Below are 26,405 nucleotides of genomic sequence, written 5' to 3'. Positions count from 1 at the left end.
GACAAGGCTGGTTCAAAGCATGGTTGTCAGAGGTGACTTTTGATGTCTGTTATTTAGCTATCTTCATGCTGTGGCATTGGATAGCTCTGTGTAGGTGTTTGCAATTGCTCATGTATTTGACAAGTGCTGTTCACAAAGCATTAGTAATGATTAATGCTCTCTAATTTGTGGGTCCTCAGTCCATGGAAAGCTTATCTTGTCACAGCTCCAGATTTTGTAGTAGTACCCTCCTTTACATGAATGAAGAATGTGTGAACTGATTGGAGCAATGCAAATGTGGGACAATCCGCTTTTCATTTTCATGTCTGATGATTTCACTCAGATCACTGTCTCTGGGGTTTTTTTCTTTCACTGATCAAACTCAAAGTCCTTTCAAACATCTGGATAATTTTATCTTGTTTGCAGGTTTATCTTTTAACACTGCTATGCAAGGAAAGTTCTTACTCCTTTTCTCTTGTTGCTGGGAGATGTAAGCTACAGTTAGCCATTTTAACGTGGGTTTTCACACATAAGCATGACAGAACTGCCATAAATTGTTTTTCAGTTTGTTTTGAATTTCCAATTTGGTTTTTTAATTCTTCTTGAGAATTTAAAGACTGTTGTATATCTTTTGGACAAAAGTAGTAGTGACAGTGATTCCAGCAGGGTTGGGGACAGGTCTGAAGTACTTTGGCCTGGTGCTTTTTACTCATTCCAGCTACCTTCTCTGCCTGTCTTGTTTGAAGTTACGTGTTTTTAGGCTTGCAAATGCAAGGTCTTAAGTCTGGTCATTTGCTGAACCTTCTACCTTCTCTGTTTAAATCTAATAGCAATGAAAATGATGGCTTGAAACACATTAGAACTTGTCTCTTCCTTTTAAGTATGCAAAAAATGAGTAAACGATCCAAGTATTTATTGACACATGTAAATGCAAAACTACCTTATGCAAAAGACAATCATAAGCAGGATCTAAGATATTACAGGTATGTCCATATACAAATATAGGAAGGAGGTCTGCTGCTGTCTATGTAACCTCTGAAAGCCAGTTTTGATGGTCAAAGCAAAATGTCTTTGATAGCTATTCAAGAGTCTAAATCAGAGTTCACTAAAACTGTGACGATTACTATATGTTTGGATCACCAAATCCATATACGTAAATTGTCTTTTGTATTAGACCATTTCATCTAGTTGGAAAAATTGAATAGTTTGGATGCTTAGATCCTTTGCCAGGACCTGCCAGCACAAGGGCTTCTCTGTAGGCCTGATAGAGGTTGCCTGAGTTGGAAGCTTTGTCTGCAGTTTTCCATTTATATCTGGCTCTAAACAAAGATAACGCCTCTCTCTCTTTTTCTTATATCCTCATACCATCATATGTTCAACAGTAATGTTCTTTTATGAATACAAGAGGAAGGGTTCAGAGTATTCTCCCTATCCTGGTGGAGAGGTGGTGTCTGACTGCAAGCAGGCAATTCGTAAGACTTCAGTGTTTTGTAGTATGATTATGATTCTTCTGTGGTGAATTTAACCTTGCCAAATGAAGTAGCTGGAACATGCCAGTCATGTTTTTCAGCCACACAGGTCCTGCCCTATGTAGCCTCATTTTTTGTTTCCTGCCATCAGCAACTTAATCAGTGATGACATCCCTTTTCCCTTGCTCCCTGAACCTCTTGCTATGCACTCGTGTTTGTATTAGTTCTTTGGGAAAGGTGCCACAAAGTTGCACTGAAAGATACTGCATTCTGCCAAGTAATTCATACTGATTAATGACAAACTGTCGCAACCTATTTTAGGTTTTTCCATTTGTTTAGTCTCATGCTGCTGCAAAGCTGCCACATAGGTGTCTTGAGGGTTTTCTCCTTCCCATTGGCCTTTGGAACAAGCTGAATAGCTTCAATTATTTCCTTGAAAAATGTAAATCAGATGTACGAGTATAACTGATGCTCTCAGAGGAGACTTTACAGGCTCTGTACATATTGGTTTGTTAGGATTGAGATGTGCGCGCTGATCATTTTTATGGTTCACTATTCCCAAGCCATTAGTCTGTGCTCCACCGAGAACTGAGCTGGGATTTTTGCTGGTAAACCAGGGTCTTGCACAAGATAAGGTTGCTGTTACAGCAGCGTGGCGGGTCTGTGCCTTCCAAGTTTTAAGCACATTGGATGGCTTCTGGACACTCTGGGGGAAGATCTTCCCATTGCTAGTGCAGGTGATTCCTGCCATGGACCTCTTCGTGCAAAGTCATGGTGTAATGCTGCATCCCAGTAATGGCAGGACTTGACTTAGCTGGAACCTTGGTTTGATTTATGTGTGTAAATGGGAGGAAGGGGGAAAACCTGTGGCTGGTAGAACTATGGATTTTAGATAGGGAAATCTGTGTGTTTGCTTGAAAAGCTGAGAAAGTGAGGAGCTGCCCTGTACCCAGTGAGTCAGTATTTGTGGGTCAAGTGCCTGTGAGAGAAAAACACAGGCTGGAGAACAGTTTCTCCAGGGATATACTGTGTTCTGCTGAGCCTGTAATGGTGGTACTTTACGCGCAGGTATAAATGCCACAGTGAAATGTAAGGGGATGGTGAAATACTCTAGATGCGTGGTTATACTTTATGTAATACCTTCTTGAGAGGGACAGCAATATTTTCCTCCTCCAACCCTCCACTTCCTGGCTCAGTGGTAGGAAATTTATCAGGCTTGAATTTCTCAACATCGTGTCCTTCCCAGCATGTGCTTCAAGTGCTTGGATGAGCTACCGTGGTCCTCCTTGTGCTTATTCTGTCTGGTCATAAAGCTCTGTTGTTCATACATCCTCTAGGAGAGCTGCTTGCTGTTCAGCAATGATCAGTTTGGCAGTTCATATTTCTGTGCTTACTATTAGTTTTGATCAAGAGCCAGCAGTTCCAGTGTGGCACCACTGGCTTGAAGGAGAGACATTTTGTCCCCGAAATTTGTTATCTTGCGCTCCTGAAGAAGGTGGCCGTCGGCTTCCTGCCAGGGTCGAGCGGTGTGCGTTGTGGTGACTGCATTTGGAGGCTGTATTTCAGAAGTTCCTCTCCTGTCCTCTTGTGTTACATCTTGGGAATATTGAGGTGCTATGGTAACTTTCAAATATTTAGCTTTTGCAAGGTAAGGTATTTGACTTAGACTGTTTTTCCAGGTACTTAACCTACTCTTAGCGAATGAAGTCAGAGTATCGTTGCAGTTAGCTAGACTGTCCCCTTCTTACTTCAAGTTGTAGGGCTTCCCTGAATCTGTGCCTTTATCTTCTGGAAGAACATCACAATAAAAGATAGCTACTGACAGAGGATTTACCTCAGTCCTTGTCAATTATTCTGATAAAGAAGAAAAATGGTGCTTTATTTCTTGACTGATTTTCACTACTTTTAACTTCCACCCGTGGGTTCTTATTATATTTTATGGAGTTGTGCTTACATCAGTTTCTCTAGCTTCAATTATACAGTGGCATAATTACTGGAAGGCAAAAAAATGTTGATATGATGATTACAGCAATATTTCTCAGGCTCATCAAGGAGGGAAGCAGTGTGTCAGTATAAAGCATAAACCTAACCCATCTTTCCTCACAGCCTCTTTTTGCTCTTATACCGTCTGTTTAATTGCCAGACCAAATTTGTTTAATTTCAGGTATCTGTTTTGGTTTTTCTTGCAAGATGTAATTTCTTTGGTGGAAGGAAATAGCATAATAAGTCATTTGATATCACTTGGGGCTTGGATTCCTGGCCCAATCTCTGGTGCTTTTAGAGTAGTAGTTTATAACGTGGAATGTTTTTCATGACAACCGTCTCACGCATTGCATGCTATGGCTGAAATTTTAGAGTCTTAGTCTGAAAATAGTACTCAGACAAGGACTTTTTTCTGCTCAAAACTGCCTGAAAGCAATTTTGGGGTCCAGCCCCCTATTGCTTGCTACAGTGTGCAGGAGAGATCTCCAGTTATGCATCTGCTTGCAGCAGTGCTATATTAAAACAATAAAAACATATACTATATATGTACATAAAATAATGTACATAAAATAATGACAGATTAACCTGCCAGTTTCTCAGAAATCAGTGGCTGCAAGTGGTATCTTTTGTTGTTGTTGATGTTGTTTCATGAGTCATTTCCTCCTCAGCTTAAAGCCCTCCTTTGCACTATTTTCAGCTGGTTCTTTTGATCTTGTCAGAAGGTCTCCAAGGCCAAGGATGAACTGTTCATTTACGTACAGTGTGTGTTGCTGGATAATAGGATAACAGCTCCAGCATTTTAGTCATGAAGTGTCCAAAAGTGATAGAAATAGTAATTCTTTATAGCTCATGAAAGCACATGTTCTATTCAACACTGAGGTGTCGGATACAATACAGTGCAGCAGGAGATCTTAGAGCTGCTTCTTCTAGAGCCATACATCAGAGATAAATATTTAAACACTTTCTGTACAGAAGACACAAACTACAATTCACTTTTCCCAGCTGTGACTGCTGTTGTCGTTATTATGAACAAACGCAGAGAAGGAACAATTTGATTCAAGCAGGCATCACAAATATCATCATGTATAGTTTGAACACAGCTACGTATCCTGGCAAGTCACTGCCTCCAACTGTTGGTGAAAACCTATGAACCATTAGTTGTCCAGAGGGGATGCTAGCTTTGGATTTGCCCTGGTGAATAATGATTAATTTCAACCAAATTCTTCAGAGAGTCAGTTTCTTCTCAAAATCTCCCAGCTAAAGTAAGGATAACAGTAACTCAGGAGGAGATGGGGTTCTCAGAGGGTTATCACAGCAATACTGTTTGAGTCTGACAATCAAGAATGTTGTTTGGAAACATTACATTCATAACAATAAAAAAAAGTTCTGGAGAAGTCATTATTGAAATAGTAAGTGTTCTGGCACGCTAAAAACGTTCAAGTGTAATTCATGATATCCAGGAGTAAAGTGGGAAGCCTAAGAAACCAGCTAGGAAGATGTCCAGAAAAGCAGAGCTCTAGCAAATCTGAAAGGTTGATGGATGCTGTAAGGGTAGTTGGGTTTTTTTATTTGTTTTGCTGTAGGCTTTACAGGGAGGGCTGTAAGTTGGTGGTCGCACACATGTGTATGCATACCCTTCCCCATCTCGGCAAATCCCCAAACCACAAATTAGTGGAATATGGGGAAGCTTACTTTCTGATTGTGCCATTCTCTGGATGGCCACATGTTGTTCTACACCGCTGGGCCTGATGGACCTTTGCTGTGAGCTGGCACGGCTCTTTCCAGGGTTTGCTTAGCTCCAAACTGGCTGGGTGTGGAATAGCATTATAGTAGACTGATAGCAAAAAGGCTGAGAAAATAGGAAGTGTTTCTCACCGAGACATATGTGGCATTAAATTTGCTCTTCTTGCAGATGTTGTTTTCGTATTTTGTTAATCAAATATCGCTTGAAGTGAATCAACCGACGTCTTAACACAGTGTGACTTTTAATAGCAAGACCTGGCATGCTTTTTATGGTATATAATAATAAAATTACTATAATGATCTGGGTTGTGTGAGATTGCCGTGACCCAGTGCTGCGTTAGGCCCTTGCTTCCTAAAACAAGGAGGCAGAAATACCAGCTTTTAGGATGTTGCAAGCAACCTTACCTTCCTGAGAAGGACCTTTCCTGTCAATACCTGTCTTTGTCTCTCTGATGGGAAAGCCAGAACCAGGATCCTGTGTAATAAAATCACAAGAAAGGTACAGAGTTTTTCAGCAATCTAATGTCCTTTTTATTCTTCCTCCTTCTGTGCTAGGTAAGAGTGATATTAAAAGGCAAATTGTTTAGTTAGGTAGGAAGGCAAACTTCTTTTTATGACTGCCTGCATCCTGTCCTACCAGTGCAGAATGACACTGCAGATGTGGTTTGGCTGCACAGATGCAGAGTAAGATAAAAACGTTACCCTTAGGTGAACAGTCAAGCATGAAATAATCATTCATCTCACACACAGTCAGTTGTTACATCCCCAGTAGAATAATGGCAGAGAAGCCCCTTGTGATGGGGGTGACTTCAGGCTGCATGAGATACCAGTAAATTTCAGCGCGTGTTGCTAGAAGAGCTTCATCTTGAATGGAAGGAAGTGCTCGTGGGGGCATCTGATCTTACTTTAGAATAGGAGCCAAGCCGACATTTAATACCTGATCTCTGTTCCTGCTAACTTTTTTTTCTTGGTCACATGAATATAATCTGGTACAGCAAATTATTTCCTTTAACAACTAACTTTTCTTCAAGTGATTGTTTTAAACTCTGTTCTTCCAAGTCTTCTGTAAATATGCACACATCACAGTAGATTATTCTTAATCCAATCTCTTATATAACCACTATCATTTTGGACTTTTCTTAGTTCTTGGTTCCTGTGGAATTAGTATTTCTTAGAATTGTTTAGTTTTTGCCAGTTTGGAGACTCATTTGATGATATCACATGAGTATTTGGAGCCCGCACCTTGTAAGAGAGAGTCAGGATAACCTGTTGTTGTGATGGGATTGGTTTTTGGAATGTCACATTAAACTCACTTAACTTTTTATAAACGCTTTCTTGAAAGACTGTCCAGATTTTCAATAGTCTGGGTTTCTTTCAGATTCACATAATTAGGAATAAGTTTAAATAAAGTGTACTGATGATAAAAGTCCCATCTGGCCTAAAATTTGTACAGTGAATGTTATACTCTGTTTTTTTAAGGAGATTGTACCCCTAATTTAGCTTGATAGCTGGAGAACGGAAGAGCTACTGTGACACTAAAAAGCTGTTAATCTTTAAAGTCCCTAGGTGAGGTGGTTTTGGATTGTATCCTAAGTTCTGAAGAAAAGGAAAAGTGCTACATATCTATTTGCATGTTTGTTCTTGTTATCGGCTGGCAGAGAAACAACAATTGGCTGCAGTATTTACATGTGGTCAAGCTACTAAGGTTGGCTCATTAACTCTTTTCCCTTATTTCCTTAACTCATGTTTATTTTTCTTAAAGCCATGAATCAGAGGGACAAGGAATCTAAAATAGAGGTGATTTATGTAAATGAAGAATTGCAGCAGCTGGAGGAATGACAGGGATTTTTCTACAACAAGTTCTTTGGGGCAAGATATGGGACCTCATTTATAACCACGTGGTTCTTGGAGATAAGGAAGATATTTGTCATCAGGGATGGGATGCCTTCAGTTTGTTGTTGGCACAAGGTAATTTGTAACTATCTAAGATAAAGGTGTCTGAAGTCTAGTAGTTAGGTTTTGAATCAGCGTGCCGCTAGCTTCAAAGGGCCAGGATGGTTGTGCCTTCTCCCAAACACTGTTCCTGTGTCTTCTTCCAGATGAGGCCAAGTGTAGCCAGGTTGAGGAGATCTGGCCTCTGACTCCGTCCTGTCCTAGCTTTGTGACATTATTTGCTACAAGGGGATTCCCTTCTCAAATTTCTGAAGCTAATGTCCTAACTGCAAGACACATCACAAGAACTGGGAACAAGTCTATTTTTGGTGCACTATCATGCAGTGGAAGGTGGCCAGTGATTTATATGCATCAATAGCAGTTTTCTTAACACTGCTGACATAGGAAGTCTTACTTGCTCGCTACTTGGTATTATCCTTCACCCAATTAACATACAAATCAGTGCCCTGGGACCTGTAACTGTGGCAGCATCTCTTTCTGCAACATCTTGAACAATTGCAAGTGATGCTTTCAGTCAAGTTCCTTAAGAGGTGCCACTCAAAACACTGAAAGGTAAATTAAAATTCCTCCTGATTATCTTTTCCAACAAATTCCTCACTGCTTCGGTAGTTGTGTTCTTGACATAATTTCTTAGCATGTGCTCATTGATAAGACAACTGGTACCGGTTTTTGAAGGTCCCAGATTCTATCTGCACTTTCCGGTTTTTGTCCCAACCTTAACTACCTGGAGGCTTTTAAAAAAGTGTTGGTAATGACTACAGGAAAATACTGCAGGACAGACTGCTGATCTACTAACTCTGCTGAAAAAGGTGGTCACTTTTATATGTTTCCTTGATTTCTCACTGTTTCTATTGGTTTATTTTTGTTTTCTGTGTTCTGCCACATTAGGCAATAACTGTTTCATGAAAGTAGGTCTGTCTATGTCTCTTGTGAGTTTTTTAGGTTTCCAGTATGCTAATGATTCATCCATCTTAAGCTGTATCATCTCCTGGGGCTGAAGCATTTCTTTGTTTTTAGCTTTGTCTAAATTATTTGAAAATAGAGAGCAGTGCCAAAACATTTACTATTAATTGAGCAGCTTTGGAAGTGTGAAAATGAAGACTTGGCACGATCTAATTAGCACTTGTATGTTTTGGTTGCAAAAAGTGACTGGCAAAGAATTCCCCAGACATTGTTCTCTGTTCTGTCTGAAAAAAAATCCTGCATAAAGGTGTATATCCTGCTTAGTTCTTGTTGGTGCTTGGAAGTCCTGACGGTAATCTTTTGCTAATTAGCTAGCTGCCAGGACATCCTTCTGTTCTTGTTCTCCTTGCTTTTTGCTTGTTTGTTGGAATGCTCATTCCAACTTTTGTTTGTAAGCTCTATAGAAATTGGCATCTCTTTTCCTGTGGTCTCTTTAAATCCCGTGTGGCATCGTGTTTGCCAGGTTGCTGCTGCCTGGGGAGAGTTCCAAGGAGCTGTGTGAAGTGGGAGGGTTATCTCAGCAGCTTCTCTTTCTTCCTGACCTAATGACTGTTCAGGGGAGTGGTATAGGGAGTTCTGGTAAAAGCCTTTAGCACAGTAGCCGGGTAACTCACCTCTATGCCCTCCTTAATTTTTTTTCCTGTAAAGTGAATTTCCTCCAGGGTTTTCTCATCCCTTTTGATGTCAGATTGCCTGACTTTTTTTATTTTCTGTGCAGACCAGGTCTGCAGCTGTAGCCCCTTGTAGTAACTACAGCTGCTGTGATGGTCTGGCTTAGGTTTGGACTCGTAGCTCTTCTCCCTTCAGCGCAAGGGTGAGAGCTTGTCTGGTGACAAGCATCCTCTTTAAAGGGTCCCATCCACGACAAATCTGGGCAGAGCCTAGCTGCGTCTGACGATGCCGTGGGACCCATGCCCTGCACAGCCTGATTGCCTTGGGAACAGCTCACTGCCCATTTCAGCACAGTCTTTTTGTAACCAAGTACCATCCCCTGACCTTTAGGCTCACACTCTTGGCAAAAAGCAGCCCAGTAACTTCGGAGCTTTGCAAATGCCTTACCATTCAGGCATTGTCTTGCAGTTGTCTGTTAAATGTATAATTGGCTTGCTGGTGTTAGAGAGGCAGCGTATGGCCTCTCTGCTAATTTCTTTCAGTATTTCCATATTAGAGCAGTACCCAGAGGGAACATACCCGTGATCCTTTCCAGTGACTGTGCCCAGCTGCGTCACCCAGCTGGGAGTAGAATCGCTGCCTCTCGTACTGAAGAGCTGCACAGCATCACCACTGCTGCTGCCCCTGGGTGAGAATAAATGGCTTGTCTGGCTCTAGTTTATTTATCTAGCTGAGCAGGGGGTTTAATGCCATGGGTGAGTGCTGTGTTGGCAAGGCATCTGGTGCTTGAGCTCACCTCTTCGGGTCTGTGTTGTACCATGTAGACACCCAAGGTTAATGGATGGCCATTAGTTTAATCTGATTTAGTTTGGTGGCTATGCTTCATGCATAGTCAGAGCAGTGTTTTGACAGCATGGCATTACTTTATCTACTCTTCCTGTTTTTTTCCCCCATATTCCCAAAGCTTTCCCTAAAACTGTTTATTCTTTTTTCTTCTCTGCGCAGTTGTTGAACTGTGGGTGTAATATGTTTATCAGCTCAGATTCACATCTTGGAAACTTAATTTACCTTTTTATGTAATGCTTTATCACTAATGCATGGTAATGTTTCCTGGCAGGATATGCATTGTTAAAATTTGTTTCTAGGGGCCGGGGGTGGGGGGAAGCATAGAAGTGGATGCCTCCCCTCTTGCAAGGTTCAAAAGTTTGTAAAGCAAAAAAGGAAAATGTTCTTCATGGTACCTGACATCATTTTAGTCCCACCATCCTACTTTCCCATGGGGTGACTCCTATCAGTGGCTAAGATATAATGGAGCTCCAAGACTAGGTGTGGTGGCAGCCGTCACTGTCAAGTAAAGGAAAGGCTGGGAGGGGAAGGCTGGCCTTGTCAGGGCAGTGTCTCCATCTATACAGTAATTTCCTATGAGCTGAGACCTTAGACAGCCTTTTTGCTAACAAAACCACTACCACATGTCAAAATGGATTTTTTTTTTCCCTCCATTGTCTTTTTGTCACTGAAGGAGTCAGCATTATCCAGTGGTCAGTTATTCAGCTGTCAGCCCTCCTGTGCCCGGAAAGCCACTTAAGCAAGTTAACAGCGCTGGTTTCTTGGGGATGAGTGGCACATCAGTGCAGCAGCCAACTTCAGTGACATGGGAGTGGTCCTGGGGCCTGAGGCTTGTCTTTGAGCAATTAGTTGCTATGATCATAAATAAACTGTTAGACTGTGCTTCAGAGCTCCCATTCCCAAGCACTGATCTCTGTTAAGTGCTTTGTGAATGAAAGAAAAAAAAAAAATCTGCACTTAAACTAATCTTCTCTAACAATGTATAATGCATTCTGAGGACCAGTACTTGAGGGAAGGGCGTTGTACAAAATGACAGACAACAAAATATACATAAGTCTCTGTGCAGGGCTTTTGTGGTATTAGGAAATAGAGCTCCCAACATTTGCCTGTCACCCTCTCTGATTAAACACTGTGGTTTCACCAGCTAAGGATCGATTACTTTAGAAAGCGCTAAGTATTTGTTAAATACTCGTCCTTCGGATATTTCACATCCGGATCCTTTTGTCTTCATGGACTTGCCTCAACGCCTCTGCTGCTCAGCAGACTGGGCATCCTCCCTCCTACCCTTCCTCTTGGCCTGAATGCCATGCCCTGCACTTTGCCTCAGCCTTAACTTCGTACCTAAAAGTAGCTGATTGCATAGGCTGATCCATGTCACTTGGGTGAGGTGAGGGACCAGAATGAGAGCAAATACTTGCCTCTAATGAGCAGCTCTGTGCCCTTGTGTCTGTTAAAGAAAATCTCTTCCCCTTTGCAGATGTGAGGAGGTGTACAGCATGGTTGCTGTGACCTGGCTAGTAAGAAACCCAAGGAAATGCTCTTTGTTTAAACTGTGTTGACCATTTTTAGTGTAAAGTGTTTTTCCAGCCGAGTCCATGGCTGGATGTGCTGTACATTATAGGATTATGGTATAAAAAAGTGATCAAAACATGGACATGGAATTTTAAATTTGCCACAGGTGCTGCTTTATTAGTTGCTGCCACCTTTTAAAATTTTTCAAGTCTCTTCATTTTCCCAGGTTAGTCAGAATGGCATCAGAATAAATACCTTCCTGCCTGCATCGCATCCCCTCAGCTCTGAAATGAAAAATAATGCGGGCTTAGCAAAACCTCTGCTCTCTCCCAAGATGTAAGAGGGGAAGCTTGCTTTATTTCTTTACCAGGTGTACATAACCTTTTCTTCACAATAAAAATAAAAAGCAGCCCCCCCCTTGCATTAATTATCTTTGATACATGGTTGTGAAAAAATTTTACCCAAAACCTGTGAGATTTTCCCAGCACAGTCTTCCTGATATTCTCACTGTGCAGAAGTAAATACAGAATAAATGGGTGAGTTTAGAACAGAAAAGCCTGGTTCATGTGTCTTTGATAAATGACAGTGAATACAGACAGACAAGGATGATTTTTTAAAATTTTCACTGAAGAAGGTTTAAATCATGCCTTAATACGTTACACATTACAGAATATTTATACTTCTGTAAACACTATAGTTAAAGTTGAGGTTAGTCAACCTTTCTGTGTTACAAGCTTAGAGAATTGAGTGCAAATCTACAGTAAAACTTGTTCTGGGCAGAAAACTGACTTTAGAGGTTCGTTTTGAAGTTGGTGGTTTATGGACAAAATTTGTTAAGTCTATTCAGTGATTATTCTCAAATTAAATTAAAATGCCGTGTGTTGAAATGGTTTTGTTTCATGTTGTTGTACCTGTGGAAGGACTTACCTGAAGAATTTTCTCTTAGGATGAAACTTTGCAGCCGATGACTGCAGGATGAAAACTTGACACATGTGCTTCCACTTGGCTATAAGGGGAGGAAAAAAAAAAAGGAAAGATCCTGAGTCTTTAGGATGTGTTTAAACTTTTGGGGGTTGCTTTGGAAAAGCTAATATTCATTAGAAGTGAATATCTTTAGAGTCTAGTAAATCATATAAGTGCACATGACAGTTTTGATGTGATAGACAAGTGTATTAGGCCAGCGATGGGGAAACTTCATCTTAAGCAGCTGGCATGTAAGACAGGAATGAGCCGCTCCCTGTGGACGTCAAGAGTACATTGGTATTTGTGTGGCAATTTCTGACTGTTCAAAAGGAGCAAGAGTGGTTTAAATTCCCAGGTAATGCATAGTTACATGAACTGGAGCTTGCAAAGTTTCGAGCTAATATGCTGGAGTAACTTATAGTTCTAAAAGTTCTGTGTTTTATCATTAAAGAAAAATAAGACAGACTACTTTTTGTACTGGGGGGCCGTAGCATGCTTGTTTCACTGTACCTCTGTTGCAATATCCCTATGACTTGCTGTGAAATATTTATACAGGTGAAAACAGTGTCTGTAGTGAGACTGATTTTTATGTTAATTTACCTTGACCCCTAATTTCAAAGCACTATAGCAACTTTCTGTTTTTCTTTTAGATCAGGTCTTGGTGCTTTTCGAGCTTGCTGATCCTGGCTCATTGTTTTATATTGTTGGTGGTTTTGAAGCTATTAAATGTTTAAGTTGCATCTTTCAATTACAAATTCACAGCTTGCTTCAGTGTCATTTGAAGTGGAATTTGGTGGGAGCAGCTCATAAAGTCATGATGAGAGGATAAAAGAAGAGGCATACAGTTGAATTGTGTGAGAAGTGAAAATGGTTTTCATCCAGTTTTTGAAGTATTGGCTTTATTTTTAACTAGCCTAGACTAAGGGTTTGGTAAATTGGGGATGTATGGACTGTGCTGCGCAAAGAATGCAATATTCTGTTAAGAAATTATGAAAACCATTCATATTGTAGAGCTTGGGTAGAACATTTTAATTGTACTTGTAGGACTGTGCATAATGCAGTACAGTAACTTCTGGGAGGTTTTAAGGCAACTTTACAATGTGGTCAAATTAGAAAATTATTAGTTGAGAATTGAACAACTTGCTTAGTCTAATTACGGTGGAGTTCTTCTGAGATTTTACAAGGAAGCAGGTTTGATCATGTACTTGGTTTGAAGTCAAGTTTGCGTTGCAGATAGCCTTTGCTCTTCAGAAGCCTTTCTCAGTTGGTTTGAATGTGCTCCTTAGGGGAAGAATGCCTTTGGTGGAGGTGACTGGCTGTGTCTGCTCATGGCTGGCAGTACAGGTGCATTGTTATGGAATGGGAACCAGTCCCTCCCTGGAGCTGGAAGACATGGTGTGAACTGGTAGGTTATCGATAACCTTTTGTGTGTTTAACAAGACAAATCCTTCCGTTTAATTGTTTCACTGTGAACAAATGCTTATCACCGGATGTTTTTGGACTTGTATCCCTTTTAATTTGTTTTGGATCGGGGACTGTAAAAGCCATTTAATCATCTGCAACATGCAGCAAAAGCTTTAACTTCAGAAAAGGGCAGTGAAGGGGGGCTGGGGTTTCTGGGGGGTGCTGCCCCAGGAGAGTGCCTGGGGAGCTGCTGATGCCGCTGAGCAGCGCGTGTGTGCAGCGGGGTGTTGCAGGGTCCGGAGCAGCTTGTTATAATTGCTTAAGCAAGAACTGCAGTTACTCCCAGTGCCTAATGTGCAGCCTCCTGGTGTCATTTGACTTCTCCCAATGCTGCATAATTGGGGGGCTAGGGGTTATAAAGTACTTTATTCAGTAGTCTGTGGATGAGAACGGGTAGACAGAGGTGGGAGACTGTGTGCGTGCTTCAGCACTTCACACGGCCGATCTCTACCCCTATGTTATCTCCTTCATTTACTTTCTCTCTACGCATCCTCCACCCCCCAGTGCCAGGGCCCAGCGTAGCCAAACTGTGGAGGTGGAAGTGGTGACTTTGGTTCCCAAATGGACAAGTGGGATTTGAATTTGGATCTCCAGCAGGCTGAGAACAAACGGCTGTGTGAGTGGTTTCTTCTTCTGATAATGGTGTTATGGCATAGATGTAGCATGGTACATGGTAAAGCAGCAAATTAGCTTGAAGAGTGAACAGACATTTCAAAACAAGGCAGGGAATTTAAGGAGGTATTAAGCAAAAAGGAAGTGGAGGACTTAATGTTTTACTTGAGAGGGCATTAACTTGCTTTTCACATGTCCTCAGCTCTCGAGACAACGTAGATGCTGTGGGTACTAATAGTCTTTGATGTGGTAGCTGTCATCTGCGGATAGAGTGGGAGCAGGCAGGTGGGAAGTTTGCCGTGTCAAAGCCAACAAATACACTGGTTTTGCTGGTGAGAAAGCAAATAGAAGGGGTTTCCTAAAGCTGTGGGCTGCCGGGGTAGGATCTGAGAACTTGCCTGTCTTCCTTTTCTCTTTTATCAGCTTAAGATGAATGGTGAGTCATTGCTAGCTGCATGGCGTGTTTCATTATTGGACACCTGTCAGAAAAGTTGATTAATAATCCAGAGCATTTGGATTCAATGTGATAAAACTAATCATAACAAAGTACTTCAGTGCCTAACTTGAAGCTGTGAAGAAAATCCTGTTATCATAAAAGTGTGTGTATATGAAAGGGCTAACTTTTTCTTGTTTTAAAAGATAAACATAAACTCGGTGAGTTGCAGAGCAGCGGTACTGTTTCCAGAGGCTTCTTTCCAAACTTCCCTGTGATGAAGTGGAGCTGAGATTTAGTCCTGTCACTTGTGGAGTTCCAAGAATATACTTCTCAAGACCTCTTAAGATACATGACAGAAGTTACTATGGAGAGAGCTTAATTAAATGATACATAAAATAATTGTAATGAACACAAATTTACTTTCTTCTCAGTTGTCTGGAGTAACCTGCCCTTTTGCTGGGTGTGAATTTGCCTTTTTTCTTTTGTCAAGTTGCTTAAACAATTTATCATTAACACATTTACTGTATTACAGTTTACCTTTGTAGATATTCTTGAAATAACTTCTTCCAGGTAAGGCAAATTGTGAAATGTCATCCCATACTTAATTTTACCCAGAGGGGAAGATTGAACAAAGTGAAGATTGCTTTGAGTTCAGCAGATCTGTATGAAGCAGCTTTGAATTTACTGGGCTTGAGCGTAATTTAATACGCTTTAATGAGCGTATTGAAAGCCCAGTGTAGCTGCCTGTGTCAGAGTTCAATAATTGTACACAACGTACTGCAAGGGAGAGATACTCTCTTCCTTTCTGGTAAAAAGGACTAGCAGTCTGTAATTTTTAGTAATGAATATTTGCAGGTTGCACAGTCCAAACTTAGCGTTTGAGCTGACTACCTTGTAAAAGTTTGATTTGATTTCCTTGTTCTGTAATTTCCAGTGTTGAAGTGAGAGTTCTTGTTGGATGACTAACACATTTCAGCACTGGTTAAGGCACTTTGGAGACCCAGTGTTCTTCATATATTAAATATTTTATTAATGACATAAGCAGGTGTCAAGGCTAGTTCAGTCACATGTTTTTGAGCGTGCTTCTGAATTTTGCCATTCTCAGATTCATTTTGCAAGAGTGTTGAATGGGGTTAACACTTGACACTGTGGTGCTTCCCCACGTGGCCTGTTAGCACCTCGGCTTTGTACCTCGTAACACAACCAGGCACATAATTTTTCTTGTATTTCTACTTTGCATCACAGTGTTTACTGCATATTTGTTAAGAGAATTGGAAGTGTGTTCAGAATATTAAGAGGAACGTATTGCTACAGGTGGACACTGATTCTTTCTGTTTAAGGTGTATCTGTTCCAGGCAATGTCGCAGGTCACTGCTTTTGCATAGCCTGCGAGATTCAGTTTGTTACAGTGTGCAGCCATCCATTTCTTAACTGGAACACAAAGTTTATCCTGAGGCAGAGGGGAGAACTCATGGCAAGTTGTAGGGCAGAGCTTTAGTCTGTCAGCAGGGAAGAGCTGGCTTTTGTGCGATGATTTGAGCTGCACATGTATAGTGGTGGGCTTCATCACACTGAGCCAAGAGATAAAATTGACAAAACTGAATATAAATCAGTATATTAATAATTTCTGGGAATGGCCAAGCTATTAGGATTTGGAAGCACAATTCAAAGATATGCCAAGTTAGCCTGTGATGACCACTAAAGAGAAGAGTTTGCCCAGGAGAAATGAGTTATAAAGTAATTCAAGACTTTCTAAAAAAAAAAATCTTGCACAATCGGAGTTTAATGACCAAGGTGATAGCTTTATGCTGCCATCATCGGTGTTTAAACCCCCAGTATTTTTTGCTTGCACCTGTTTTTACTGATCTCATAACTGGCTATTGTTACAGAAAGAACATGGAATTTGGTTGAGAGACCAACTTTTCTTTTCTTTTTGGATGGGATATGAACTACCTATCGCAATAATGTTTCTGTGCTTGTGATTATGGGCACTGTCAGTATTTCCATTATGAATGTCTGGATTTTTTTTTAAAGGAGCTTAAAACTCAGTTGTAAAAATTTGTTCTTGGCAAAAAACTTGTATACAAAATCTCAGCTTGAATAAGGCTTTTTAATGAATTTTGAGAGAGGGAAAGAAAACCTGGACTGCTTTCTAACTTGAGGTTACAGAGGAGAAGTATACACTGAAATCTCTTGTTAGCGGTACTCAGCTTGTAGAGAAGTAGTAGACCAGAAACCCCCCAGTGTTAGTCCCTTGCCCTGCATTAAATTTTAAACTGAGTTATAACAATTGAGCTTAACTTTTGATTCATTCTGTGGAAAAGCTTTTGGTAAACAGCATCTGTTACCAGGCAGGAAAAACAGACCAGAGGGTACCTGCCATCAAGAAGCAGGGAACTCTGTGGTGGCCAGTCCTTCCCAGTGCTCGCTGCAGGGAGAGGCTTTTTAAATTGCTGGTTGCAAAGGTGAGATATACCTTGTTTACGTTAATAGTAAATCTTATTCTGAAGGAAAGAAGTAAAAATATGTCATTCCTATTTACTGCGTTTTTCAGTGCTGCGGGAGATGCTCTGAGACTGTGTTTAATCAATGTATATTTTCACTGGATTAAATCAACCTGAATATTGACGTCATGAAAATAAGCTGAGAAGCCTGGTGAAGGATGTTGATGCGTTTTACTCTTCTAATAAACACTGCTTCAAAATTTAATGAAGCATACCATGTTGCTAAAGGTAAATGCAAGCAAACTGAGCTATAGACATTTCACTTGAGGTGCTTGCTTTTTAATAAGATTCGTCACTAAGTAATGTAAGCAGATCCATATGACGCAAATGCCGGCAGTCATTTCCCTGCCGCCATTTCAAGAGGAAACCTGGTGATACTGATTGTTTTCACTAGACGGAGAGAAAACACTGCCGCAATACAGGTCCTCAGCAAAATGCTGAGTGTCACCCATCTGTTTCAAGAAGCTTTTTTGCTACACCTTGGATCCCTAGTTCTAAATGCAAACTTAAGTGAGTTTACTTGAATTTTCTTTAAGGTGGGCTCCTTTCGAAGGCAATCTGTGTGTAACCTTCCTGTTCTCACCTATTCCCTCCTGTTAATGCTTTTTGTCTTTAATAAAAACTTCCTAGAAGTTCCATGGAGCATTAACAGTGTTGCATACATTTTGGTACAGCCCTCTGTAGGGTGTGTCCCTGGTTCTGACTGGAGCACTGGAGCAACTGAATGTGAGTAGAAAACAAATAACCCTGGGAAGGATGCGTTTTGTCAGAGATAGTGGTGTGTGGAACCTGTGCCTTGAATGGGCATTTCCTTGCCTTCCAGCAGGAAAAGACAGACATACCAATTCCCTGGAGACAGACCCGTTACCATGTTCTTATGCCTTTCTTTCTAGTATGTCTTCTGTTGTGGCAGGTTCATGACTTGCTTTTAGAAGGAGATTAGTTCTTCAGTACTGTTGCTGTTGCTTGTGTGTAGATGAAGCTACATAACAAGAAAAAGTCATAGCAGAACTGTGTTTATGCAGAGCAACTTAGTTGAACTAGTTTTGCTGCTGGAGGTGAGTTCAGTGAAGAAGTTTATATTAAAAATTTAGTTTTCTGTTATAGTAATAGACAATTACCTGAACATTTCAGAATCAGATAATGTCATTCTAAACTAGTTGAAATTTCAGTTTTAAATGTTTTGACCAAGGTCTGAACTAATTTGGATAGGCATGGATAACCAAATTGCCAAAAATTCATATTAATAAGTGCCTGAAACTTAAGAAGAGGTAGCTGTGCTGTGGTTATAACTATGGAGTCATTCAAGATTTTGCTTTTGTTTTGCTGTTTTAATGATATTCCCAAGTGCGATACAACAGAATGTCTCGGGTCATCTTTAAATAGGAATTCAATAATTGCTGTGATTAGCAATAAGCCCATTAGCCTTGTGTGTAGAAGTAAGAATTTGATTTCTTCCAACGACAAAAAAGAAGTGATGCTTTGTTTTTGGAACTGTGGGACATTTGGTTCCATCCTGTCTTAATTTCAACTAGCAGCTGTAAATAAACTAATGCTGCCCTTTGGTTATGTGAGTACCTGCTGTGAAAGTCTGATCTATGGTTGTGAAACCCTGAACACAGTCTGTGTGGTTAAGCCTTAGTCCCTGGGTGGGAAGAAGAGAGAAAGCCTCCCTCCATTCAGAGAAAGGTAACGGTGTGTTAGTGTTTCTGAGAAGCCCCAAAGAATGAAGTAATGCTTTGAACCTAGGTGAAGTATTTGGAAACATTAATCCTCGCATATGCATGTAAACCAAATATCATCCCCATTTTCTGAGTGGAGAAATACCCCCCTCACTTTCTCCTGGGACACCTGCTTTCCCAGCTGCCTTCATGTGTTTTTCTTCGACGTACTCTTGCTTTGATGCCTGTGAAGCAGAGCAACCCAAGATACTTAATTCGTGAAAACTGTGAGGTATTTGTGTGTGTGGCTTTACCACAGCCGCTTTGCTATTTTCAGCCTTTTCACACTCGGACTCTGCCTTGCCAGCTGTGTGAAATTCAGCTGTAACGTCTTCAGTACAGAATATGCAGATCTGCCTAGCACAGTGTCAAGTAGTGCAAACTAGGCAAGATGATTTGAATGACTTACCAAAAGTCATGGGTGATTGAGAGCAGGATTATTTTCCTTACGCACTTCATAAGGAACCTGTTGAAAGTCTAAGATAGATATGGAAGTCTGGGATTTCCTGGCTGTAATAGTGATTTAATATGAAGGCAGTCCCAACCTGCTCTTTCTAAGTAGGCATTCAAGGACTCCTCTGTGCATTTGAGTGAAACAGTCTCTAAGTCAGGAAGCCCAAATAAATGGATTTGTATCAGGTTTAGGTCACAGGTGAGGAATGTTCCCAGTTTGAAAACCCAGACTGTGTATTTGCAGGAATCTTTGAGCAAAATGTGCTGCTGTCATCTCCCTCCTCTCCTCCACAGGCACTTGGTGCCTTATGTTGCAGTGAGATGCTGGCCCGAGTCAGAATTTGCTGATATCAAGTGTGAAGGAGTATGTTTGGCTCACAGCTTGTCTTCTCTTCAGAAATGACTTTAAGGACACAGAAGGCTCTCAACAGTAGAGGAAGCTGTTATCTTTTATCCCCAGTGAATCATCTGATTTTCTTTTCCTCAACTTACGATGCTTGCAGGTATTATCTGCTCCAGTTCCTTTCCTCTGCGGGTGGTCCTCTTCCGCCGTGGCTGTGCCTGTTCTGCCACAGCTTCCCCTGAACGCAGAGCTTTTTCAGTGCCCGTCCCAGTGTGATGGGGAAGGTACTGAATTCACAGTGGTCTTGGTGTGCATGACTGAAACTGGCAGCAGCACAGCATGTCAAAATACAGTTAACCTGATGGTCAGTTGATGTCTCAACCCATCTCCTAGAGGATGTAGGTGCTTGTAGTGAGAAACCACTCTCGCAGATGGTACCTGATGGCTCCAGTATGGAAAATGTTCTGTTAAAAGAGACTTCAATCTTCTGTTGCTAAAAGTCTCTAAGTTTCCTGGGATGCGTCTCCAGCACCTGCCTGTTATGAAATCCCTTACCTTCACACCAAAACATGACTACCTGCAAAGGAAGCACTGGCTGGTTTTGTGCCATTTAATAGTATCGTGCTGGCATTGGGGGAGGCTGTTGTTCTTGGTTGGAGCCATATTTTAATACAATTGAAATCTGATTTAGGAATTAATGTAGGTGGCAGTTTCCTTGGTGTGAAAGGGTAGAGACTGTAGGAGTAGGGTCTAATTTTGCCAAGCTCATTTGGTGGGATTGAGGCACTCAATAGTGGGATGCACTCAGTCCAGAGCAGCTGCATTTTGCCTTTTGTGTCCTCAAAGGAGCAGTTGATCACAATGTAAGTGCAAGAATGCTTCTGCAGAAAATAAAATGAAATAAAGATAGGACAGCCTAGCTGTTGACTGAATGCAGCCCTAAAGATGGATGACTGGAAAGACTAAGGAGCTAAGAGCTATTTGAAGCACTTCTAGAGTGGGAGTCTAGGTGACGGTTCAGCAATGACTTGTTTAGGTTCCTGGTGCTCTTCTCCCACTGTGTGTGAATAAATAAGCAGACCTGGGCTGATGGAACACACCAGTCAAAGGAAGCTCCCACTGGGGCATATATACTCTGAAAACTTCCATAAATTGTTCTGCAATATGACAGTTTCCAATTATGGGTTTTCATAATAAGAAGCTTATTGGCAACCAGTAATGCAAGTTAACTGTGGAAACTTCTATTGCTTTTCTTGGCCCTTGTGCACTTCCTGAACAGTGTGTGCTTTGTCCCAGGTGTACCATTCTGGGCTCTGAAAGTGTGTCAAAACATGCGCAGGGCTGGGACCCCTGGGAACTGGCACTTGGAGACTGATCAAGAGGAAAAAAACCCAGAAGGTGAGGGTCTTAAGGCACGAGCCCCAACGTGTTAATTCTCGGTTGATTTGTTTGTTTCCTGCCTTGATGAGTTAAAGTGCTGATCACCAGTAAGAGATTTTCATAGACATGTGGGAAATAATTTTTACACAGTTCTGAACAAAGCTTCAAACCTGTATAGCCTTGGGAGGTATAGGTATGCAAATATCTTGGATAGCCCTTCCAGTACGTTTCGATTAGTTTGCATTGTCAACCTACTTTCCTCTTACGGGCACGTGCGGGTGCAGGCTTGTTCAGTTTATGAAATGTTGAATAAGTCTTCAAAGAGTATCATTGTTTCCAGGAAATATGTTTTTCATACATACTTGTATTGTTTAAAAAAAGAAGGCGGTAATGGATAATACTTTGGGTTTGTGTGAGCCAATGGTGTGGATTTGCTTGGCATTGCAGCTTTCAAATGATACACACTCAGCACAAGTAGATTCTTTTCTGATTACATGCAAGCACTGTGTAATAATTACATCTTTTAAAGTATGTATTGATTCATGGTATTGTCTTGAAGTTGCAAATAATCCAAAAGACTGTCTGCTTCTTTAGATCAGATACAAACTGGATATCTTTCTGCAGTAGTTTGCTGAAAATGCAGTGATTTCAGAGAATCATACCTTTGAAGATGTAACCTTACGTTGCTCTCTTCCTCTAATCCACCCCTCTTGAGTGATTTATTCTAGGGACTGTGCATCATAGGTTTTGTCCTGGCACCCATTCCTGTAGTGCTGCAGTGCCTGTCCACATTACCAGAAAAAGATGGCTGGGAGACAGTTTTTTTTAAAAAATATGTTAAACCAAAAAGAAAAGAACACACACACAAAGAAAAGAAAACCAGTTCCAGTTAGTAGAGAGGGTTTTGCTGCCAGTGTGGATGGGGCATAATTTGATTTAAATGACTTTTGAAAAACAGTTCTCAAAATTGTTCCATGCATTTTCTTCCTGGCTACTGTTGAAAATATGGAGCCGCATATTTTTCTGTGATGTTTCAAACCAATATGTTCTGGCAACATCATAACTGGGCCCTGTGCATTACACTCTCGTTTCCAGTTCACTGTGGCCTGGAGTGCAACACACAGCTCATGAGATGCACCAAAGTGGGAGGTCTTGTGAGGAGCAGGCAATACAAAGACCCAAGGTACAAGGAACATTTCACTGGGGTCCAGCAGGGAGGCTGCCAGTTTTAAGGGCCTCTTTTATGAAAAGAATTTGCTTGTAGGAGATGGAGGAACTGTGTGTGCCTCGTCGGATTTTGTGAGTCTGTAGGAGAAGGTTGATTCCTGGGTGTTGTTAAAGGTTGAATGCTGAACTAGATCTTTTGCACCTTCCCGGGGTCAAACTTAAATTTTCACTAGCGAGGTTTGCTGTACAGATGATGGCCTATGGCTAAGCATTCATCACTGCTTTAAGTGTGACAACATATAGCTGCATAAAAGAACAGTGTGTGGGTTGGGAAGCCATGGCTGGGACACGAGGTGTTTGCTGTATCGCTTCTGCTCCAGGGACTCCTGTGTTTTGGGGAATGTGTGTGGGAAGGTCAGTGCAATACCAGCAGGTATTCTGAAAATAGAGGCTGGTTTTTTAGCACCAAATGAAATCCTGGGGGTGGCAGCAGGAGTGGAAAGTGTGGAACAAGTTTGTTGATCTGGCTATAATAATACACGGCTCTTTGTAATGCTGTTGGGAGTCCTTACCAGGTTGGCTTGTCTACAAAGGAGATCATACTGTGTTCCCTGCAAGTGGGCATGGGGACACTGTTTTCCCACGTCTCCTTGACACCGTTACCCTCAGCACGTTTAAATATCACAGAGCAGCTCTGAAGTGTGAATCCCCTCAAGCCCAGAGAGATCTCTCTCACAGGTATCCCCAAGTAATTCTTGGGAAAGGTTGTACAGACCTACCATGGGCCTATTATGAACCTTTACCAGCTCTGCTTTCAAAGCAACTTCGGTCAAGGGGCCCTCTTTGAGCTCAAGATATTTTCTCTGTGGGCTGCGGAGTAGCTCCTTGTGGAGTTTTGGAGTGGTGTGACCCACGTGGGGTACCTGTGCTGCGAAGGGAGCAGCTGCTTCTGACAACTTTTTCTTTTCCTGCTTCTCGGCAGTTGTTAGAGGGTACAAAAGGCAGGAGCATCCAGATGGAGCTGTTTAATTTATCTTGTTAGGAGAACCAGATGAAATGAACCCGAGGGAATGTGGTGCTGATCCTAGGACGGTGTGTCCTACAGGCAGCGGTGCAAGAGCCAGACTTGGGAAAGGTGGATCTGGGGAGACCACAGAGAGGTGGCAGAAAGGAGGTGAAGGCAGGAGTAGACTTGAGGAGAGACGGGGGCAGAGGCAACTGTCTCCTGCTCAGTGATAATGAAGTGTTGATAAACATGTTTGGAAGCAGACTGTAGGTGTGGGACGAGGGCCAGGGCAATGTGAGCTGGGAGCTTTCAGAGGCAAAGGATAGGTCAGACACCAGATACGGAGTGGAGATACATGGTGGGGAGACAGTTCTTGTTTTGGATTTAGGATTCAGAAAGGTCAGTCTTGAGAATTTTCCCTGTTGATGCTTTTCCACTTGTTATTCTGGTTATTTGTGCAAGGTGGTAGGAGAAGGACTTGAGCTGCACTTGGAGGGGACACACTGTAACCTGTGATGTTTAAGTTCAGCCTGAAGCACAGAGAAAAGATGAGTGAACTGTTCAGGAATCAGGTTTATCAGTGGAAGCAGGATGAAGTAGTGAGAAAATGTGGCTGTTTGGAGATACGGGGGTTTTTTTCTGCAGTTAATTCTGTTACTTGTGCAGCTGCCTGACAAGTCTGGATATAGGGCTGTCTGCTGTACCTGCTCAGGCTGGACTAAACCTGGATGCTCAGTCTGATTCCTTGAATTTACGCTGCAGTAAAAATTCACTTTGCTGCAAGTTAATCTGAGCAGAGAGGATGCAGGGTGCTGGTGAGGGCAAGGGAGAGATGGCTTGGGGGATTCAATAGGTTTGATGGACATCCTGCAGATCTGTCTGTATGTTTTGTTTTGAAAAAACATGCATTAGATTTCATTTGTTTCTCTTCCACCTCTCACCTCCTGCAGTGGGAGCGAGTCAGAGAAGAGCTCTGAAAAGTTGCTGTTTCCAAAAGGCCTTTGCATACTCAGATCATTTACCCCTTTGAATCCACAGTCTAGCGACTGCCATGACAAAACTGCATGTGACATTTGGGAACAACAGAGCCCACTGGGGAGGAGCAAGTAGCCTTTCCTAGTCAAGAGGAGAGATTTTGGTTTGGATGTTTGTATGATTATTGCATCCAATGTGATGACTGGAATGTAAACTATAATGTGCTGCTTAATATAAAATAGCTATCCTGTGGGCTGTTAGCAAGTGTTTCCAGTGATTTAGAATTAAAAGATTGTTTTTAAAAAAAAAAAAAAAAAAAACAGGCAACCCCAAACCACAACAAAAAACCCCACTCTAACCTTATTGCTATTTTAAAAGTAATGCCATAACTGCTCCTACTGAGAGTAGTCACCTTTACTGTGTTGTCATCTTTGCCAGAGCTGTTTGGCATACTTGGTATTATAAAGAGAAGGAAGGGTGATGGGACAGGTGGTTTTTCTCTTATTGGAAGTGCCATCCTTTCTTTAGCCAAGAAGGAGCTAGAGCAAGCCAGCCTTTGTTTGGTTGCTCTTTTCAGAAAAGTAAAGCTCTTCGTTGCAATATTTATGGTAGCTTGGCTCTAGCATGTACGTATGAACTGTGACAGCATCCTCATGTTAGCCAGGCTCTGTTCCTACTCCCTCGTGAGTGAACATTAGGGAACTGGCTTTTAAGTGAAGCCTGTTTAATATGGCAAAAGCTGGGAGACTAATAGATGCAGGTGTTCGCAGTATTGGTATGAAATGTGGTGTTTGTATTAGTGTTGTGGTAGCAACGGTCTTTTTAACGGTGAGATGGTAACTTGGTCCAAAGCCCCTGTTTTCAGCTGTCTTCCTTTTGAAATAATCACTTTCAACCTGTTTCTGTTTCTCAAACTTGTTGCTTAACTAAAGCTCAGCTGCAGAGAGGACCAACAACTGACCTAAACTGGTCTCTCTACCCAGTATTGAGCATAACAACTTGTCCACAGCTAAAGCAGAACTTGTGTTTGACCAAAGTATTTTTTGGAAGAAAGGTGTCTTACCTTGGTTTGCAGAGCTCAGGAGGTAGAGGCTTGGGCCGAAGACCTTATTTCCCTTATAGCTGTACCCATGTTTAGTCCTTCCTGTTTAATGTGAGCTCCCTGCCTGCTATGAATCTGTCTTCAGCTTCCACTTGCTGGTTAATCTATGGCACCTTTCTGTAGCAGCGTGAAGAGCCTCTTTGTGCATCGTCTGTTTGCCCCAGTGAAGAGAGTTACCATTAATGGCTTGTCACTTCTAAAATCTTTTGGATAAGTTACAGATTTGGGGCTTGATTACTCATTATGAGGCATTTTGCTGAGTTTTGATTGACTTAGGGAGAAGAGGTATTGTGCTATATCATCTCCATTCTTCCCCAGTATCCTTATGAAAATACACGTTGCACAAGTCTGGCGTCTCTCATCAATGCGGTATTACAGAGCTAAGCTTGCTTTTACTGGGTATAATACTAAGGATCCTATTGCCGAGATTTTTGTTCATTAGAAATCTTTCACATTCTTTTCAGAGTCAGCGATTTCCAAGGCAGACCCATTCACAGGCATGTATTGCATATTCTTAGATATTTGAGTTTACTTTTGGCTATTCTCAAACATTCTGGATTCAGATCAGCCTTGTTCACCAATTGGACTTGACTGCTCTGCAAGTCTTTGTCATCCGCGAGTTTTATTACTAGTGACTTAATATTTAGTTTCAGATTATTGGGAATGCTTGGCCTACTGCAGACCTCTGTGGAATCCCACCAAAAACCTAATTCCCAGTGGGTTGTTCTGTGTACTTGTGGGTTTCCTACTGCGTGTTCATTGCAAGACCTCCTTAGGGGGCTTTGGTGAATTCTGGAGCGGCAAGAAGGGTACCTCACAAGGGGTCTAGCTTACCAAATTTGGCTAATGTGATAAATGTCATAAGCGTACTCCCTCATTATCAAATCTAAACACTTTTTTGGGTTTTTTTTTTTTTTTTAGAATGAGTCATGTATCTATTTGTTGTTTCTTTTTTAAGTGGAAGCAAATGCTGCCTTTGAATTTCTGAAGCAGTTCTGCTATGGAAAAAAGGACAGCAAGAACTGAACACAAGTAGTTGGATGTTTAAAGAAGAATTTAAGATGCTCTCTGCTTGAAGTAATAGTGATGTCCTGGAGCATGGTGGGCAAGTTTGACCTGAAGAATCCCAAGAATAGTATGCCCTAGTGGAAATGTCTAAAATTCAATATTTTAGTCCCTCTTTTTAATACCATTTTTAATACCATTAATAGCATTTTGA

At 41.5% G+C, this 26,405-nt stretch overlaps 1 protein-coding gene across 1 annotated transcript in view; it reads left to right on the top strand.

Moving 5' to 3' along the window:
- Positions 1 to 26,405, top strand: part of DIS3L2 (DIS3 like 3'-5' exoribonuclease 2) — a 196,722-nt gene that overhangs the window by 30,385 nt on the left and 139,932 nt on the right.

Source organism: Pelecanus crispus, chromosome 9 (genome assembly GCF_030463565.1).
Source record: "Pelecanus crispus isolate bPelCri1 chromosome 9, bPelCri1.pri, whole genome shotgun sequence".
Lineage (NCBI taxonomy): Eukaryota > Metazoa > Chordata > Aves > Pelecaniformes > Pelecanidae > Pelecanus > Pelecanus crispus.
Note: the sequence above shows the minus strand (reverse complement) of the source record. Positions and strands in the feature narration are given on the sequence as shown.